Here is a 22,758-nt window from a genome sequence, read left to right on the forward strand (position 1 = left end):
AGACTATGAAGAAAAAACCCTCATGTACGCTTCGGTGTGTTATTGATACTTTTGTTATATTGCCACATAGAAAAGAGAACTCCTCGAATTTTAAATTTTCAGAATGATTCTCAGATGAGGTTTACTATCGGAAAAGGGAAAGAGAAAGAATATTAAATTTCTGTTTTCAACGTACGGGTATTTGAAAAACACAGCAGAAGTTTATGACAAAACGTCCGTAGTAAGCCCATTCATAGACAGGTAGATAACTCCACAGTATTTATAATCACCACCCCAAGCAGAACGAAATAATCGTATTGAATTGATGGCTGGGTGTCCCCAACTGGAGAAGTTCGACCGCCGAGTCGCAGCCGGCACGGTAACTGAGCGTGTTCGGTCAGAGGGTTAGCTGCCCTCTGTAATAAAAAAAAACAGAGTTAATGGATCAACAACGAACTGAAACGGGTGTCTTGCGACGTCCGTACCGAGCAGATACAACGAAAAGAAAGAAAGAAAAAAAAACATGAACAAAATGAGATTAAAAAAAAGTGTCAAGTCTTCTCAGTTTACGTTACAGTGAGCGACTTGCGTATCGATGATGAAACGATGATGAGCACAACATTACACCCAGTCCAAAAGTGCAGAATATCCCCGACCAGCCAGTAATTCAACCCAATCCCACTGCTTCGCAGCTGACCATTCAGCTAAGGAGGTAGACTCCAAGCACAAAAGAGGAGTCATCAAGACATTGCTGGAAAAAAATAATAGAATTCGTGAACAATAATACTTTTAGGATGAGATTAATATTAAAAACAGTTATTGATTGCATAATGTTCTTTACCGATTCGAAATCGTCACGTTTCACCCGGGTAGGGCATCTTCATACTATCTCCTGCAGTGTGTGTTATCAGTTATTTTGGAGTAGAATAAGACAGTACTGATAAACCGTAAACATGACCCCAGGGCGATGACGTCGCCTTTACAATTTATCAGCGTGGTGTTATTCTACGCAGCTGTGACTGATGGCTACATTGCCCGATACAAAATGATGATGCCCTACCAGGGTAAAATGCGTCGCATTTGAACCAGTGAAGAAGATTGTGCAACCTAGGACGGTTTTTTATTGTTAATCACAATATAGGACTTCTGCACTACGGCGCTACTGTGGAATGGAATAAATTTTAATATGGGGTCGCTCATTTAAGAACTCTTTTCAGCTGAAACGGCTACACTGCCAGAGAGATGAATCAGAGACTAATCAGAGACTACACCGCAGAAGATCTGGAATTTCTGCTGGAAAAAACAATTAATATTAAAGATTCCCTCCCATTCTTAAATACACGAATAACTCGGCAATAGTAGAGTATTTATTGGGAATTACAAAATTATTTTCTCAGGTACTATAGTTTTATCAATACGAAATCACTACTGTGCTGGGGTGTGGAGGGAAGCCACAGAAAATCAAAAGCACAAGAACATCTTCAACAGGAATGAAGGACGACTGTAATTAGGCAAGTTGTGGCCCTAGTGCTAAATGAAGCAAACAGTGTCAACTGTTATCCACTGCAAGCTCGGTAACACATGTTAACGTGGCTCTGAGATTTTGGAGAATTGTCTGTTGAGGTCACAAACCACTGCGGCGTGGGTACTTGATCAGCTAAATTTGCAGACTTTATTTAAATTTATATTTCTGTCTGTGTCTTTATAATCTTGGATGATGTGTCCAGTACGAAACGTTAAGCAGAGAAATATGCCATGGGACCATGGCCTAAAGCCCATGACAGAAAAATCATTAAGAATGCTAAAGCTATAGACTCCAGTAACATCAATAACATTCCTATTACGTGAGGCTGACTCAGTTACAATGTATAGCTATATTTATATGTGGTAATTTAGAATTGGCATCTATTTTAATACAAGTCGCATATGTATGAGGCACCTGCGAGCAGTAACAAGCTCTCTGTGAAGCGTGAAGAGTTCTCGCGCGTGCTATGGCTTTCGTGTTGATCAAAGGTATCGCCGTAACTGTGATTCAGTAAAGTAAATAGCTGCTGGACTGAGGCATTAGCTTTTCAGGTTAACAACATCGTCGAAAAGCATGAATGAAGTTCCGCTGGCACTCACAGTCAAGAAGAGACACAGTCATAGAAATAAATCTGTCGGAGACTCAGCCTGGGATAAACCTTTCCGCCATCATTACTAGAGTACTATGGTTTACTATTGTCCTCCATGTTTAATTATTTCAGTTATATTTCGGAATGTCGTTCATGAAACTGATAAATAAAATTTTGTCTTGAGGGGTCTTCTACAAAGTCAATGTGATCCTCACCTAGCTAATCAGTTATAATTCGGTACATGAATGCATTGATTTGCGCTGTTTTATTATCGGTTTAATGCATATAGTATTTTGAAAATTATTTTATTAATACATGGTTTTCATTGTCATATTACTTGGTGCGAATTCACGTGCTCTTCTTGTGGTAGCTTCTTTGCTGAGTATTTTGTAACTGTTCAACAATTTCTAACAAAGAAAGGCTAGGTAAATTCGAATGTTTATATTCTACATGGTGGCGTTCAGCACGTAGTCTTTTGTCTTACCAGGTATTGCACACTAAGGCTACAATTTATGCGGCTCTTACGAAGTAAGAATGTTCTCTCATACTGCCTACACACTTACAGTTACTTTAGTTGGTTTCAGTGTGCGCTTAAATAATCAGTCTGAGTGAGACGAACGCAGATACCAACGTTAATCAGTTGTACTTAAGTGTTCGCATTGTTTAAATTATATCAATCAGAAGGTACCTTGAAAAGGAAGAACATATTAAATTTCTATTTATTTGTAATTAGGATGGTTTGAAGCATGCTTTATGCTAATGCAAAAGTATTTTGGATCAAATCCTTAGTTAAATGTTCGAAATGTCAGTTTAAATGGCAGATTCCAGTGTTAGACATGTCCACTTGTCGCTCTGGACCTCTCTTCTTTGAATTCATTTTTTCTGTTGATTTGAGGTTTCAGCTATTGGCTAAACAGTCTGTTGCCTTGCAGTCAGCATTTTTCTACAGTAATAACGTAAACGCAAAGAAGTGCCCAGACTGACTTACAAACTCGTCAAGCTAAAGTCTGTAGGACCAGGAAGAAATAAAACTGCGAACGTAATGAAAACAATATTAGGTTTGTATACCTGCTTGCGTACTATTGGACATGGTTTAATAGCGGGGAAAACCTCATCTGTCCTTACGAACGCACCAAGGTCTCATACAAAAGTTGAGAAACGGTATTTTTTTACTGAATTGTACTTGAAAACCAGTACAGGGTAATTTATGACACAAGCAGTGTAGGAAGATGTGAATTTAAATAATGAGAGCAGAGCAGGAAGTGCTGAAGGCACTGTGCATGCCATAAAACTTCAATCTCAATTTCGCGAAAATTTTCTTTCTTTTTCTAACCTGATCTATCATTTTTCTTAAGCCAGTTGTCCCAGAGCCATGAAATTCTAACACACAGTTTTCATAGTGCATGTGCATGAAGTACATTGTTATACGTTGTTAGTTATGTTACAGAGGTACTTACGACCATTTCGATTTTAAAAAGTTTCCCAAAAAACAGACCATTATTGAAACTTTTACAAAGTACTATTTTAATATATTTCCCATCTTTCGCCTTAATTATTCACAGTAATTTGCAGCGATGCACAGTACCGCACCTCACCGACAGACACGCCAGCTCCTTTGAAATCAATATGCAATTGCCCTCAGTAATCAAAGAACAGAGCGACCATCACCCTTTAGCAGATGCCTGGCATTTAAACTTCTTGAGACTAAGGGACGATTGATGACGCTCCTGTATCGTCGGTGCTTTTGATTCCAGTTCGTAATGGTGGCACCTGCCTTCTTCGCCTGCAGCAATTCGCTCAAGCAACGTGTAGCCTTCATCATTGAAATGCATCAGGTACTTCAAACAGCCATCCGTTTTGCTCTTCGTTCGGCATTCAACGCCCGGTTCATCCACGGGCTGCATTCCTTACGGTAGCCTATTTCCTGACGGAAATATGTATAACGATACCGAAGCTTAAGTGGAGCCCGTTTGCTAGCACGCAAATAGTTGTGTGCCCGTGGGCCCTAATCGTATCATTAACGGTCCACTTGTTGTTTACCATATGGATGAGGCTGACCTTTGTAATCTACCGGCGTCTTGTATCGAATCGGTAATAGCACAAAACTTGGCGCACCATTCCATTCGATAGACTTTCTGCCCCATAAAACTCATTCATTCTCCGATGAATGTCTACCCGTTCAGCAGCCAAGGAAAGAATAATAGTACTTTGGTCCTGTTCAGACGCATGTGGTGTAAGCATCAATTTAATTCACGTTTCCTCATTTGCAGTAAGCATGTCGAAAAGACACGGACGCCAAACGTATCCCTAGATAACATGTCGGTGCTTATATACCCGCATCGTAGTCACCCTACACTACATAAATGCTGCAGCAACGCCCTCAAATGGAGACTTTTTCGACTCCATTATACACCAAAAGAATTAATAAAATACGAAAAGCCTACGATACGAATATTCAATAAGCATATAAAACATATAGGCCATACGAAAAGAAAATAATAGATATAGAAAATAAATGATATAAAAAAATAAAAGATATATACACCACCAAATATACAAAATTGTCGATATACTCTATAGCTTTTTCGGTATTGTGCAGGAACTGAGAGTGATTTGTCAGTGTAAGCTGCCAATCTTCAAGAATATGTTTAACGTTTCGCTAGCAGCTCCACAATTGGACTTTTCACAAGTTATTTACCTCCACTTACACGAGTCCGACTTGTTTGGTCCACTGACGTGTAAATTTATATGCTGCTGTGAGCTATGGCGTTTTGCTTGATACCCGACCGCAACTATCAATTTCATGCAGTTTTCTTCGCTAAGTTCCCGCAGAAATTGTTTGCGATAGACTTCTATTCGCAGACATAAGAAATTCCTATCGCGTTTCAAAACGACTGTTAGGGACAAATCATGACTGCTGACTCTGTTAATTACGATCTTAAGGTGGCCATGTTTCCTAAGGCGTTTTATATGACTTCGAATGGAACACTATTACTGGCAGGCACGATGGATGGTTCAAACTGACTGGGCAACTCCATTCCTGGTTGTTTCATGTGCATGTGCAAACACGTTATATCTTTGCTACCATTGCCATGCACCTACGTTGACTGATCTTAAAGTTGTGATTCCATACAACCGGCTGGCAGTTCCGCACCACTAAATGACATCAATTATGCGAGTGGAGTAGGGTCACATGACCCTTCAGTGCTCCCAGTCGACCAGGTTACAATTGTAGGGTGACTAACGTCTCTTTTGGTGTGATTATTTAGTATCAGTCACTATCAATCCAGGAGATATCTTACAGACGGTGCCAAAAGATTCAATGAAAATTAAAATAATTGAAAATAATAATATAACGCAGGAATGTAATTAAAATTAGGCTTTGTAATATGTTTAAGAAATAGAAATTTGTTTATATAGTCATCAGTCTGTTCATTCTATAGCACTTCTTGGTACTTCTAACTTCAGTTTATCGAACTCATATGCAAAATTGAGACAAAATCACTAGAGATTTACTTTTGGACTAAATATAAATAGTGCATGTGATACTGTCTCATCAACGAAACCTGCTATTATTAAATTTTTATCGACATTTCCTAATCAAATTACAGGATAAAAAACATTTAAAGATGATTAATGCATTCCAAAAAAAGTATTCATAACTTTATTTATTATAATTAAAATAATTACTACCTTTCAACTTACATAAATATTATTTATCTATGTATTTGGAATGTGGTGAAGGTTTTACCTTGACATAATGATGTATATAACTCAGTTCAAGCATGACAAGCAATAAAAGTATCTGTTCACTGACATATATGTTACGACAAGAAGTGTTTATGGTTGTGACTGTGCATGCAGAAATGAAATTTGTGTTTAAAATGTTGTATTTACAATGGAAAACCCAGCAAACACTAACACTGCGTGTTCAACGTAGTTTTAACAACATCTGTTCCACGTGATGTATTCAAAATATTTATGAAAGTAATGGAATAAATACAGTCAATGACCATCGATAACATCGAAACAGACATATAAGGTTAGTTAATTTTCACTTCCTGCTCTTGAATAATTTCAAATAGATTTCAATTAACTCGTAATTTACTAGTAAACTGGAACTACAGCTCCACCTAAACGATGTCAGTCTTCGACAATAATCATAGGAGTGTTACAATTAGTGTAGCTGTACTGGGACCTCATATAGATTTCCTGTAATTGCGTCCAATTTTTAAGCGTTCACTTAAATGAATAAATAATTTATTCACAGAAATATTTTAGGCTACAACATTCACGACATACTACCGATTGAGCTCGGTGTAGGAGACTGCACGGTATGCCAGTACACATTAAGCTGAAAATATGAGTTTTAATAAGTACTACATATTTTTTGCTTTCTTCTGAGTGAATTTTTGCTTTTGAGGAATTATTGCGTAGTTGTTTTATCCTTGACACTGAAAATACATAAGACGGAATAGAGAAATAAAAATGGACTAGGAAACAGTCATGGGTGTTGAATCAGGCATAGACCAATGTGACAGAAATTCCTTTTTGGTAGGCATTATTTTCTTGAAACTCTGCTGTGGAAGGTAAAGAACTTAGACCTGTGAAAAGACTAAAATGTGAACTGACTTGTGAACCAATGGAAAAAAAAGAAAAAAGTGAAGACCAAAATATAAACTATCTACTCATATAGAGACATAATTTGAACTCCGTTGTCATAAGAAACAAACTAAAAGGCGGAAGAAACAAATTTCAAGCTTGGAGAATCAGAAAACGAACTTAAGTGTTAACTGGAGAGAGAAATACGTAAAATAAACGGAAAGTTAGTGCGGAAAAAAATTAATTAAAAACGAACTGAGCAGTCAAATTTTGACAGTGCGTGAAGTGTGTATGGACTGCCTATCACAGTAAATTATGTGAATAATATATAATCATTGATGAACCAAATCCAAAAGCCGTAAATCAAAGTGTTTCAAAACTCGAAAGTAAGTACAGGTAATTTTATAGGCCTTCGTGTAGCTAATGTTGTTGGATTGATGACGATGTAGGTGATTTAATTAATTTGTAGAATACGGTAGTGTTCTAAGTGGACCAGATGATGCTGTGGGACGGATAATAAACTTTACTATTTTTTTATTTCATTGTTTTTCAGAGGTAAGTGAAACAGTTGCATCTGAGCTGTTAAACAGAAATTGAGTTTCAACACTGGGATCAAAAAATAATTTAAAACTGTTTCAGATTAACTGTAAAGGATGTAGTTGTAAGGTAGTAAATGTCGCTGTGTGTTTAAAACGTTTGATTCAGATGAGAGAATTCTCAATTTCGACCTGTCAGTTACATAAAGCTAAAATGTAAATTACGTCCTTAAAAATTATGCAATTTTTATTTGACGTTTCATTCAAGAGAGGTATTGGCTGTAAACTGAGACTGAATGGAGAACCATTGAAGCTGCCTGCCCATGATAGCTGGAACATATGCTGTCGTATCTTAATATGCTGTTATTTTGACCGTGTCTGATGCCTAAAATGAATATTTGTAGGAAACAGCTAGAGAATTTTACATAACAGAAGACAGAAAAATCTGTTAAAAATTAAATATGTTGTACCACAAATACAACGAAAACGTTGGTACACTGTTACAATACAAGAACGATTACTCTACCAATGATTAAATTAACTGGCATGGAACTCACTTGCTGTAGCTCAAGACAGATAAAACAAGTAACAGAAACATAAAGGAGTGTATGAGTAACTCGTGTAGAACCTGCTTAGAGAGAGAGTACTCTAATAGTTACGTTAAAATGATTAGTAGCCAAGAGAAATGAGATGAGTAAAGTCTAAGCACGGACAGCATAATTTACGTGCACAGAAAGCATGTTCAGCTTTACTGCTTTATTACTCCTACCAATCAGGATACTAAGGTTGCATCACTATGGCGTCCCAACTGAAGTACATGAGGCGATACTTCTGATCTAAGCTGCTCACACACGAGCTGCGTGATCCATGGCTACTACCGAGATAGGAAGCGTACTTACAGACATAGAAATTACGGCAACACTCGTATTAATAAGGTACCAAACTGCTCCCCAAGATCTGCGATTAAGCTGCGATTACCTATCTCGAGCCGGCTGCTGTGGGTGAGCGGTTCTAGGAACTTCAGTCTCGAACCACGTGACCGCTACTGTCGCTGGTTCGAATCCTGCCTCAGGCATGGATGTGTGTGATGTCCTTAGGTTCGTTAGGTTTAAGTAGTTCCAAGTTCTAGGGGAATGATGACCTCAGATGTTAAGTCCCATAGTGTTCAGAGCCATTTGAACCATTTGAAACTATCTCGAAATTTTGGTTAAGTTGGACGCCGCAGTACAGTAAGCATCCACCAGCAGCAAGGGAACCCCGCGGCGAACCAACGCAGGTGGGCCATTACGATTTACTTCGGCCAGCTGTGTCATACCTCGTAGCTCAGAGGTTTTGGGATTCTGGGATGGTGGCAATTCTCAGATGGGCTGGGTATTATGTCTCTCTGCCACGAAGTAGCCATGCTATGAATTTCAAACTAACAGTTCGTCGAGCCTTTGCGAATCTTCGACATCCTGCAAAATATCAAGAATAATTAATCCGCTGTACGCAAAATTACTTCGACCCCACGATACGACAGTGTCCTCGTTAGACAAGCTTGCGATGATGTGTTTTTGCCACGAAAAACTACCTTGATAGCATTTGCTTAAAAATAAATTCAACCGACTTTCGAAATTGTAATCGGATCAACCAGTGCCCTGTGTCAATCGATTCATTATTTTAAGGACAATCCGAATCAGCGACTGGAAATGTAAATTAAATTTTATTTACTAAGTCTCGCTGTGTCAGGGAACTGAACATGAACCCAGGCGTTTCTTCTGCACACGTTTGGTAGCTTAGAGAAAAGTCTATGCTGTACATGGACACATTAGTTAATACAATGTAAAAAACTGGCAAATTAGTGAGAGAGATAAAAAACAACAGTGATGTACACAGATATGTAGACCTTATCTTTATTTCATGTTAGCAAATGATCACGCGTTGCGGTAGCTTACAGAAAAATCTTTGCTTTACACGGACGTTTTAGTTAAGACAATGTAAAAAAACGGGCAGATTAGTCAGAGAGACAAAAAACAGCAGTGATGTACACAGATATGTAGACCATATACTTATTTCATGTTAGGAAATGACCTCTATGTTTTACTGTGTTGTGCTTCATGTTCGATGCATGTTTTCCATACTTGAAGATTTACTACTGATTCTATTATTGTGTTAAGTAAGATGCTATGCTTAACCTGATGCTTTTGCGTATGTTTTCTCTTCACTATGAATGATGTTACATAATACTGACCCAATTTACTTATTCTGGTATGTACTTACTGTTTTAGGGATTCACTGTCATTATTAGCATGACTATTGTTTATTAGCTTATGCCAATTTTTGTGATGTACCGTATTTTATTGGTGTGTACACCTACATATTTGGAATTTGTCGAGAGTTTTGGCGGGAAATGTTGTTATAATTTAGTGAGTATTTTCCATTGGGTAGTATAGGATATATATATATATATATATATATATATATATATATATATATATATATATATATATATATATATATATAGTAAATCTACTACTGATGGAAATCTAATGTGAACGTTAAAACGAATAATACGCAACATATGGTCAAGGAATGACGTGAGAGTGGACCCCCTATCAATTCATTCCTTGCCCAGAAAGGATCTAAAACGAATGCTAACAATTATCGAAGAATATCATCTGACAATTATATACAAAATACTTCCACAAACGGTACTCCTTACTCCAGAAAGGCAAATAGACAAGATCTTGCAGTATCAAGGCGTAAGTGGTCTTCAAAAAGGCATAGTAATCCGCTGATAAAACTTCTCAGTTTTCGATATTGGAAGAGATTAGCGTGAACGATTAAAAAAAAATAATAATTCGGCGCATATTGGTGAACACAACACCTAAAGTTAAATTTTAAGGAGAGGTATCCTAAGCTTTCTAGATGCGGATAGGTCTTAGACAAGGCCATGATCTATCCCACACTTCGTTCAATGCTGTCCTTGAAAAGGAGGAGCTGAGAGCGAAAGGAAAGGAACTGTGTAGTCGGTGACCATGAAGGCGAGGCGAATAAACTCAGGGCAAGGACCAGAATGTTTATACGCAGCCCAATTCCTCTACTGGTCTGAGACGGGAGAAAGAGAAAATAGTAAAAAAAGAGATTAAAATCCTAAGAAAATATTGGAACTAATATAACACAATGGTAAATAAAGAAATAGGAGCAATGGAGATCTGTACTAGAAAACTGAACAACTAAATGTAACTACGAGGAAACAGAATGGTATTTTACGGCCATCTGGTTTGGATGATTCAAAACAAAATCCGGAACAGAATTACTGCACTTGTCAGCCAGAAGAAATGTATTCGGTGTAAGTGTCTCCTAGAAATGGTTCAAATGGCTCTGAGCACGATGGGACTTAACATCTATGGTCATCAGTTCCCTAAATCTTAGAACTACTTAAACCTAACTAACCTAAGGCCATCACACAACACCCAGTCATCACGAGGCAGAGAAAGTCCCTGACCCCGCCGGGAATCGAACCCGGGATCCCGGGCGCAGGAAGGGAGAACGCTACCGCACGACCACGAGCGGCGGACTTTCCTAGAAATGAGAAGTGACACGAAGGAGATTGAGGAACATGAAATTCTGAACAGAGATACCTTTCGAGAAAAAGTTTTTGGTCCACACATGCAGGGAAAACCAAAGAAGAAATCTGGAGCAAAGTGATAAGAAGTTAGGAAACAACAGCACTTAGATAGAATGAAAAATCATTGGTAAAGCGGTACGTTCCATCAAAATTCATTATTTACGACGTTTCTAGGAGGCCCATGTCCACATTCTCTTGATTACCTTCGAGCGTTATGTTTTCACAGTTCCTCTGCAGTCGGCAGTTACTCTCTGGGAAACACTGACCGTGTCTGACGGGTTACAAAATGTTATTTGAAACAATTTGCGCTGTACGAGCTATCACACAGTACGTAATGAGCTACCATGCACTTGATAATGAATGCGGGTGATTAACGGAACTTAACTGACTACTGCTGCATAAATAACGAACAAACACAGAATACAGAAAAGGGCGGCAATTGGCCGCCTAATGTTACTAATTTCTAGTTTTACATCTACGCTCACTGAATACATTCTTCAAAGTGATTTTCTGATCTGTTATGCTTAGAAGTCTGACTTCTAAAGGAAGATCGTTATAATATTGAGCACGTTCACACGTATCTAGCGTTGTAGGCGATTTCATTCTGAAGAAGATACCTTTAGCGTATCAAAACCTGGTGAAGGTTTTTTCATTAAACTTATGCAACCGATTGACTTTATACATAGAAAATTTATTTACCGTTGCCGCTGGCAGCCATGTTTAAAACTGGTAGACGTATCAGTAATTTGGGAACTACCATGTAACGTCATCCGACCATCTACACACAGACGGTTAGATATCTGGAAAACCACGAGAATTTTCAGTAATACGCTAAAAGTACGTCAGGGGAGCAACCTCTGACTATGTAGAGGCACACAGTGTGGGACTGTTCCGTGTACAGTATCTCTCCCCGTCTAGTGATGTGAAGGAAGAGTAACACAGTTTGCGAAGCTGCACAGATTACTACAGACACAAATGTGACTGATTGTAGAAACTGAGGTAGAAAAGAGATACAGTCATAGTGCCTAAAATTTTGTCATATCAAACGATTTTCTTAGAAGTAATCTACTGGAGTTGACGGAATTTTCTCTTAAATGCAGAGAAGAGTTCGAGGCAGTGAACGCCAGTAATTTAAACTCTGCAGTCTGAACTGTGTAAGACTGTCACTGTTGAAATTGGTTTCATTAGCAATAAGGCAGTTGTAGCAACTATGGTTACTAAAGCACAAAGAATATCTACAGATTTAATCAATGAGGCAGTCGAACCACATCTCAAAGAGAAACTGAAGGCATTTTTATCCCGTCACAAGTCCGTAGGAGAATTGTTGGTGAAGTTCAAAAGAATAGTTGGCCACACACTGGATGGATATGTGGCTAACTGAAGAGCATCGAGCATAGTAGTCGTAAACAACTCGTAGGGCCACTGACAGAGAAACGCTGAATGAAAAGCATTTGGTTGTCTGTAGGGCAATGCCAATGCATGAAACTTTCAGTGACTGCCATACGCAAATATTTGCAAATTCTCTCTCACAGGAATCCAAGAACTTCATGAAATTTTTAAACTGAGTGTTCAGAAGCTCATGTATGACAAAGGAAGTAAAATATAAACTCTGTATTCCGTTTTCAAACCTTACCTTGCTAAGGGGGGAACAGAGATATCTCTGTATTTTATGATACAGACCTTAATGCCAGTTATGTACACAAGCAGCTAAAATTGATAAAAATAAACAGTGTTCTAGGGCCCGATGTAATTCTGTACAGAATTTATGGACGAGTTAACTCAAATACAAACAGTACCATCCCTAACTCCCTTGCCCTTTTCCTCCTCACTTGCCTCTCTGCCCAACACTTCCTCCCCCATCCCACCCCATAGCCTCTCTGCACATCTCCTCCTCTCAACCGCCTCTCTCTCAGTCTCATCCTCCCCTCACCCTCTGTTCATCTCCTTCTGCTCCCATTTTTGTGTCAAAGCGCTCTTTGTCTCCCACCACAAACTTAGATCTCTTCAAATGGTTCAAATGGCTCTGAGCACTGTGGGACTTAACATCGGAGGTCATCAGTCCCGTAGACTTAGATCTACTTTAACCTAACTAACTTAAAGACATCACAGATATCACAGACATCCGCTGGGCCACAGCATCCATCCCCTCGATCTCTTCCACCTGCGTTTCCTCATCATCTCCCTTCTTCCCCTGCCTGCTATCCCTCTCCATTTTCCACGTGCCTCCCGCACCTTCCTCTCCTCCTCCTTACCTCTGTCCATCTTCTGTCTTCATTTCCTGTTCCCCCAACACTTTCCGGAACTCCTCTTTCTCCCTACCTATCTCTTCCTTCCCCTGACCTCTTTCTATTGCCTCCCTCCCAGGATCTTTGTCCATCTGCACCTGCCACATCTCACAATCCTTCACTTCCTGCGACCATTTTCATTCATCTCCACCTTCCACACCTTCCCTTCACCACTCCATACTCATCTCACTGCCAGTCCTCTGCTACCCTAAATTCCGTCCTGACTAACGCTCTCTGCTCCCACCCTCATTTACACTTCACAATCTCCTCCTAGCCATGTTTATATACAATTGCAGCCCTTGAAAAATGGATGACGAAGGAGGCCTACTTCCACTAAACACATTCTTACAGGGAGGCTTACACCTTAGGGGATTGAAATCTATTGCTTGCTCCTAACGTGTAAGCTGTCACTAAAGCATGTCAATATCAGTAATGCACTCCTGGAAATTGAAATAAGAACACCGTGAATACATTGTCCCAGAAAGGGGAAACTTTACTGACACATTCCTGGGGTCAGATACATCACATGATCACACTGACAGAGCCACAGGCACATAGACACAGGCAACAGAGCATGCACAATGTCGGCACTAGTACAGTGTATATCCACCTTTCGCAGCAATGCAGGCTGCTATTCTCCCATGGAGACGATCGTAGAGATGCTGGATGTAGTCCTGTGGAACGGCTTGCCATGCCATTTCCACCTGGCGCCTCAGTTGGACCAGCGTTCGTGCTGGACGTACAGACCGCGTGAGACGACGCTTCATCCAGTCCCAAACATGCTCAATGGGGGACAGATCCGGAGATCTTGCTGGCCAGGGTAGTTGACTTACACCTTCTAGAGCACGTTGGGTGGCACGGGATACATGCGGACGTGCATTGTCCTGTTGGAATAGCAAGTTCCCTTGCCGGTCTAGGAATGGTAGAACGATGGGTTCGATGACGGTTTGGATGTACCGTGCACTATTCAGTGTCCCCTCGACGATCACCAGTGGTGTACGGCCAGTGTAGGAGATCGCTCCCCACACCATGATGCCGGGTGTTGGCCCTGTGTGGCTCGGTCGTATGCAGTCCTGATTGTGGCGCTCACCTGCACGGCGCCAAACACGCATACGACCATCATTGGCACCAAGGCAGAAGCGACTCTCATCGCTGAAGACGACACGTCTCCATTCGTCCCTCCATTCACGCCTGTCGCGACACCACTGGAGGCGGGCTGCACGATGTTGGGGCGTGAGCGGAAGACGGCCTAACGGTGTGCGGGACCGTAGCCCAGCTTCATGGAGACGGTTGCGAATGGTCCTCGCCGATACCCCAGGAGCAACAGTGTCCCTAATTTGCTGGGAAGTGGCGGTGCGGTCCCCTACGGCACTGCGTAGGATCCTACGGTCTTGGCGTGCATCCGTGCGTCGCTGTGGTCCGGTCCCAGGTCGACGGGCACGTGCACCTTCCGCCGACCACTGGCGACAACATCGATGTACTGTGGAGACCTCACGCCCCACGTGTTGAACAATTCGGCAGTACGTCCACCTGGCCTCCCGCATGCCCACTATACGCCCTCGCTCAAAGTCCGTCAACTGCACATACGGTTCACGTCCACGCTGTCACGGCATGCTACCAGTGTTAAAGACTGCGATGGAGCTCCGTATGCCACGGCAAACTGGCTGACACTGACGGCGGCGGTGCACAAATGCTGCGCAGCTAGCGCCATTCGACGGCCAACACCGCGGTTCCTGGTGTGTCCGCTGTGCCGTGCGTGTGATCATTGCTTGTACAGCCCTCTCGCAGTGTCCGGAGCAAGTATGGTGGGTCTGACACACCGGTGTCAATGTGTTCTTTTTTCCATTTCCAGGAGTGTAAATAACGCTCCACTCGTGCATGGTAGCTTACATGTCTGGTCCAGAAAACAGTTTTGTGTCTCTGACATGCAGGCAGCCTCGATAAGTGTTTGAATAACGCAGGTAAATTCTATTCCCAAACAACACACCTGTCACACACGGCAGTGTGGAAGTCATGTACAGAAAAAACAAGTTTATGCCAGTATATAAGCTCTTATGGAAGATAGGAAGTTCCAACCAGCACAGCACTAATACTAGTGAAAATTGCTTTGTTCTACACCAAATCTACCTGAAAACGATCCATGGTTTTTGGAGGAGATGCTGTACTTAACTACACGCGAACTGCTTTATACATAATGAAATTTCCATTCCACTGCGGAGTGTGCGCTGATATGAAACCTCATGGCAGCTTGAAACTGTGTGGCGCACTGATTCAAGAAACTGGGACCTTTGCCTTTCACGGGCAAGTGCTGTACCAACTTTTTTTTAAAACTGTTATTTAAGGAACAATGTTACACATTTCAAATACGTACTAAGTACGTGTACTAATCATGCACACATGTTATACATGAAGCGATTTAAACGAAAATAGTTTGATCATTCCAATAACGCTGATGTTAAATAAATACAACAGAAGATTGTGTTACTTAGTAAATTACCAGAAAGAATTAATTTGAACACCAAGAAAAGTTTTTAAAGACATTCTAACTTCTTCAAACATGAATAAATAAAAAACACACTTTGAATTACATGTGCTCTCAACTTCACAGAAGCATAAATAGCACTTTAGGAAGGATATCAGAAAGTTTTTGGAATAATTTTAATATATTAATGTACACAAGGAAATCCACATCTACAGCTACATCCATACTCCGCAAGCCACCTGACGGTGTGTGGCGCAGGGTACCTTGAGTACCTCTATCGGTTCTCCCTTCTATTCCAGTCTCGTATTGTTCGTGGAAAGAAGGATTGTCGGTATGCCTCTGTGTGGGCTCTAATCTCTCTGATATTATCCTCATGGTCTCTTCGCGAGATATACGGAGGAGGGAGCAATATACTGCTTGACTCTTCGGTGAAGGTATGTTCTCGAAACTTTGACAAAAGCCCGTACCGAGCTACTGAGCGTCTCTCCTGCAGAGTCTTCCACTGGAGTTTATCATCTCCGTAACGCTTTCGCGATTACTAAATGATCCTGTAACGAAGCGCGCTGCTCTCCGTTGGATCTTCTCTATATCTTCTATCAACCCTATCTGGTACGGATCCCACACTGCTGAGCAGTATTCAAGCAGTGGGCGAACAAGCGTACTGTAACCTACTTCCTTTGTTTTCGGATTGCATTTCCTTAGGATTCTTCCAATGAATCTCAGTGTGGCATCTGCTTTACCGACGATCAACATTATATGATCATTCCATTTTAAATCACTCCTAATGCGTAGTCCCAGATAATTTATGGTATTAACTGCTTTCAGTTGCTGACCTGCTATTTTGTAGCTAAATGATTTCTGTGTATTCACAGCACATTACACTTGTCTACATTGAGATTCAATTGCCATTCCCTGCACCATGCGTCAATTCGCTGTAGATCCTCCTGCATTTCAGTACAATTTTCCATTGTTACAACCTCTCGATACACCACAGCATCATCTGCAAAATGCCTCAGTGAACTTCCGATGTCATCCACCAGGTCATTTATGTATATTGTGATTAGCAACGGTCCTATGACACTCCCCTGCGGCACACCTGAAATCACTCTTACTTCGGAAGACTTCTCTCCATTGAGAATGACATGCTGCGTCCTGTTATCTAGGAACTCCTCAATCCAATCACACAATTGGTCTGATAGTCCATATGCTCTTACTTTGTTCATTAAACGACTGTGGGGAACTGTATCGAACGCCTTGCGGAAGTCAAGAAACACGGCATATACCTGGGAACCCGTGTCTATGGCCCTCTGGGTCTCGTGGACGAATAGCGCGAGCTGGATTTCACATGACCGTCTTTTTCGAAACCCATGCTGATTCCTACAGAGTAAATTTCTAGTCTCCAGAAAAGTCATTATACTCGAACACAATACGTGTTACAAAATTCTACAACTGATCGACGTTAGAGATATAGGTCTATAGTTCTGCACATCTGTTCGACGTCCCTTCTTAAAAACGGGGATGACCTGTGCCCTTTTCCAATCCTTTGGAACGCTACGCTCTTCTAGAGACCTACGGTACACCCCTGCCAGAAGGGGGGCAAGTTCCTTCGCGTACTCTGTGTAAAATTGAACTGGATCCCATCAGGTCCAGAGTCCTATCCCTCTGTCGTCTATTTCGATATCTACCATTTTGTCATCTGTGCGACAATCTAGAGAAAGAACTACAGTGCAATCTTCCTCTGTGAAACAACTTTGGAAAAAGACATTTAGTATTTCGGCCTTTAGTCTCTCATCCTCTGTTTCAGTACCATTTTGGTCACAGAGTGTCTGGACATTTTGTTTTGATCCACCTACCGCTTTGACATAAGACCAAAATTTCTTAGGATTTTCTGCCAAGTCAGTACATAGAACTTTACTTTCGAATTCATTGAACGCCTCTCGCATAGCCCTCCTCACACTACATTTCGCTTCGCGTAATTTTTGTTTGTCTGCAAGGCTTTGGCTATGTTTATGTTTGCTGTGAAGTTCCTTTTGCTTCCGCAGCAGTTTTCTAACTCGGTTGTTGTACCACGGTGGCTCTTTTCCATCTCTTACGATCTTGCTTGGCACATACTCATCTAACGCATAATGTACGACGGTTTTGAACTTTGTCCACTGATCCTCAACACTATCTGTACTTGAGACAAATCTTTTGTGTTGAGCCAACAGGTACTCTGAAATCTGCTTTTTGTCACTTTTTCTAAACAGAAAAATCTTCCTACCCTTTTTAATATTCCTATTTACGGCTGAAATCATCGATGCCGTAACCGCTTTATGATCGCTGATTCCCTGTTCTGCGTTAACTTTTTCAAATAGTTCGGGTCTGTTTGTCACCAGAAGGTCTAATATGTTATCGCCACGAGTCGGTTCTCTGTTTAACTGCTCAAGGTAGTTTTCAGATAAAGCACTTAAAAAAATTTCACTGGATTCTTTGTCCCTGCCACCCGTTATGAACGTTTGAGTCTCCCAGTCTATATCCGGCAAATTAAAATCTCCACCCATAACTATAACATGGTGGGGATATCTACTCAAAATATTTTCCAAATTATCCTTCAGGTGCTCAGCCACAACAGCTGCTGAGCCAGGGGGCCTATAGAGACATCCAATTACGATGTCTGAGCCTGCTTTAACCGTGAACTTCACCCAAATCATTTCACATTTCGGATCTCCGTCGATTTCCTTCGATACTATTGCACTTCTTATCGCTATAAACACGCCTCCCCCCTTCACTGTCCAGCCTGTCTCTGCGCTATACATTCCAATCCGAGTTTAGGATTTCATTACTATTTACGTCTGGTTTCAGCCAACTTTCTGTCCCTAGTACTATATGGGCGTTGTGAAAGACAGGTTAAGGAAAGAAACCGATCTTTAACCTTCTCAGGTCATTCAGACTAGCTATGAAAGTTTCACACAATTGTATGGTAGTCACTAAAGCTTATATAGAATATGGAAGAGTTGTGCCCATCGCACATAAAAACTATTTTATAATCATATTAGACAATCTCTTAAATAACTGAGAATAGCGGAATAGAGATGTTATAGAGTTGACTAGTCTTCCGACTACACTTTCTCGAAGTGAATGGAATGTTAATTATCTCAAGTGATCAGACCTATATAACAGATCTTTCATTGGAAAGCTGGCTTACACATCACAGAGCAAAAATGAACATTGCAATTTGCCAGTCATTAAACATTACTTTATATCAAATAAAATCTTATGGTTTTAACGAATCGATAAAGATTAATGTTTTGAACATGGCTGTGTTCAGCAACCGTAATTAATTACGATGTTACAAACTTCCAGCCAACTGGTTGCAAACAGAATTTAAAATTCTTTAACTAGTTTTCAACGCCAACTAAGGCTCCTTCTTCGCAAGAAACTGTTACCTTACCTAACAATATCACAGGAAGACACATTAATAACAGGTAGGCATAGAACAAATACTTAATTTTTACCAGTTAAATTGCATAAAAATACTCACATTTGGTTAAAAGGGAAATGTGAGCGGCATCGCTCTAGTCAAGACGTTAATACCACAAACAAAACATTTTCCATCTGGATTCAAAACATATATAGTCAAAATTTTAAAACAATGTGTAAACATACCTCTAAGGGCATTACAGTGGTGTAGGCCACGAGTAAGTAACAGCAACTGTGCCAGCAGTCCGTGTCAAATAACGATGTGCACATGATACAGATCGCGCCCTCTGGTAGCAGAATTTATAAAAACTTAACAACATCTACACGAAATTAGTGTAATAGTGGTTAACAGATTAATAAGATGCGAATTTACAAGCAAGGAAGAGGAAAACAGTATTTAAGGGCTTACAGGGAAACGGATAAGCAACTTTAGCTGTCAAACATCTTTAGTAGCTGCTTTAAGCTAATTAAAGAAATTATATTACGTGACTGCATTTGTTCATTTAATGTGAGGCCACCCTTCAGAGAAAAATGTTTGAAGATATGTAGCTCTTCCACAATATTTAGTCTAAGACCTTTTCATTCGCAGTGCAAAATTCCGACGTCGTGAATTTACATAGGTTTGTGGCCTGTGATCAACAGGTGTCTGGCAAAGGTTGAGTTATGAATGTTAGAACCATTTTTCCCTACAAAAATACTCCTAGTATCTGGTACAGAAAGCACGACCTGTTTGGCCTATGTAATAGGCTTAACATGTCTCACAACTGATTTTATAAATTCTGGAATTCTGGAGGGGAGACCGTTCTGATTCTAAATTACATATAAAGTTACTATGTAAGCTGTTGTTAGTAGAAAAGGCTACATTGCAGGTATATTTGTTCCTGAGTAATCGCTGTATCCTATAATATACTGGCCCTACATACGGAGTGGAAAAATATTTTTTCTTTTCGTCAACGTCACTGTTAAGAGAAGTGCTGAGAGTTGTGATTCTGGCTTTGGTCTTATTTCTGAGAATTTCATCTGGTGTAGTCGTTTTATATTCGTTATTAACTGCAATGGTTTTTAAAAGATTTATCTCAGGTGCAAGATTTTCGGCGGACAGTGGCGTGGAAACAGCTCTATAGATGGCTGAGTGAAATAAGGCTTTTTTATCAGATTCAGGATGCGTTGAAGAGTCTTGTATAATCTGGTCAGTGTATGTTTCTTTGCGAAAAATGTTGAAGGCTATTCTACCGTCCGATACCGTTAATGTTAAATCGAAGTAGCCCAACTGACGATGTTTATTTCCGCGCTCATATGTGAATGTAAACTTTTCGTGCAGTTCATTAAGGATTTTAAACAGATTGTCAATACAAGACTCAGGGCCTTTGTAAGTAATCAAAATGTCATCAGCGTATCGGCAATAAGATAAAATACCTAATGCTGTAGCTGAAAAATCTTTTTTTGGGCTCGGGTCACCCTTTACGGATTTTCCCTTCGCTTGGTTACCGGCTACATTCACATTTGGTTGCGCTTTTAGTTTACTTCGTGGCTCATCTGGAGCAGCAGCAGACGCTTTCGCAAATTCTGTTGCTGGCGCCTCTCCTGCGCTGTTCAGCGAAATCTCATTTTGGCCACTACTTCCTTGTTCTTTATTAATATCACTTACTTCCTGAGAAGTGCGTGGCTCGTCTTCGTGCCATCTCTTTTTTAACATACTATTTATGCCGCACTGCCACCCCGTTATGTTAGTTTCAATTACTTGCGTCACTGAGTTGCTGCTTTTCCTCCCCGTGAGTGGCAGAAGCAGCTTTTGTCTATATAAAACCTGCCGTATTATCTTTGCTGGACTGGTATTACTTCCCGGTCGTCGTGTGTCAAGGAGTCAGTTGGAACGTGCCAGTAGTTAGTTCGGACCTGGCAGTGTTTGAGTTGTCATGCGGCACAAGTTCAGTCGGGGCGCGGCAGCAGTGAGGGCCGGACCGCCATGACTCGCCCGAAGGTTTCCGACACATATGATGGGAGTGGCGACGATTTTGGTTGGTCGTCGGTCGATCGTCTCGCCGGACGACGCCGATTTGGCCGGCGATCACTTAGGCTGTGTGCGCCGACTCGTGATTCGTCCCTGTTACTGTACAGTCAATGCCGTTAGCATTCTCTGGTTCTTCGTGCAAGTGTTCGTGAAACTGAGTGTAGTTTGTGTGATTTTGATTGACAAGTTATTTTAAATGTTGTCGGCGTACTGGCTCTGAGGAGTCGGGCGGTTGGCGTGGAGCAGTGAGGAATTCTCGGCGGGGCGTGTTTTGGCCGGGGCACGCTGGCGGTCTCCACGAGGTGTCGGAGAGTGTGGCGCTGTTCCCATTGCTACGAGGTCCGTGGCTCACCGACCCTGGACACGAAGGTTGGGTTTTGATTTAACCTACCCGTTGTGGACTGGCAAGACAGCCAATCCACTAGGAGGAAGCCGATAGGCACGCGTTTAAGCTCACGCAGGCTGGCGTGAGGTCTGGAACAGGACAAGGTAATTATAATAGCAAATAACGTACGTAGCTGCTGGAATACTTAACTTTAATCCATAATTGGTGAACATTGCTCTTGACGGTACATGTTTTACAGCATCAATAGTTACTGGTAATGGCGCCTTGCTAGGTCGTAGCAAATGACGTAGCTGAAGGCTATGCTAACTATCGTCTCGGCAAATGAGAGCGTAATTTGTCAGTGAACCATCGCTAGCAAAGTCGGCTGTACAACTGGGGCGAGTGCTAGGAAGTCTCTCTAGACCTGCAGTGTGGCGGCGCTCGGTCTGCAATCACTGATAGTGGCGACACGCGGGTCCGACGTATACTAACGGACCGCGGCCGATTTAAAGGCTACCACCTAGCAAGTGTGGTGTCTGGCGGTGACACCACATTACTCCCCCGCAAATCGGCGGACGATTGTGGCGTAAGGCTTCCGCCCGCCGTGGGGAGGATCCCATGGTGACATATGCGACGAGGTGGGGAGAGTAACCACAGGCGAGGCTGTGCCACCCGCACCCTGCCATTTGGACCGAGGGGAGCTAGGAAACGCCTGAAAATGTGCTTCAGGGTGCACGCCAACATGAGGTGTATGCGCCCGTAGAGAGACAGGAGTGGCCGAAGGGTCGACCTCCATCGGGCCGGGGCACCCGACGGGCGAAGACGACATATGGTCCGGAGCGGGCAAGAGTTCCATGGCGGAGGACAACTGGTCACTGGAAGCGATCGGCAGCGCGTGACCCAGGGAGGCGCCCGGCGGTTGCAGCGACCCGTCCACTGCGGGCGTCGCCGGTGGGAGAACAGGCGGCGGTGGTGCGTCGCCATGGAGCAAAATGGAAGGCAGCGTCGGTAACACCTGGGGCTGAGGCGAGCCAGTAGATGGGTCCCCAGGGCGCTGACCGGACGGCACCGTCGCTGAAAGCAGACGGGGAGCGGCAGATCCCGTGCGACGACAGAGGCGCAGCTCATTGAGATGCCAACGCACCTCACCAGAGGACCCCAAAACCAAATACATCGCGCGGCCGAAGAATGCGCCCATCGAGCCAACGCCGTGAACCTCGATAATTGCGATAGTAGACAACGTCGCCTGGAGCAAAAGCAGGTGTCTTCCGCTGCACAGGAACCTGATGCGGCGGATGTAGCAAAGACATCAAGATTCGATGAGGGCGACCGTGAAGCAACTCAGCCGGCGAGCG

This window comes from Schistocerca cancellata, chromosome 5 (genome assembly GCF_023864275.1).
Source record: "Schistocerca cancellata isolate TAMUIC-IGC-003103 chromosome 5, iqSchCanc2.1, whole genome shotgun sequence".
Taxonomy (NCBI): Eukaryota; Metazoa; Arthropoda; class Insecta; order Orthoptera; family Acrididae; genus Schistocerca; species Schistocerca cancellata.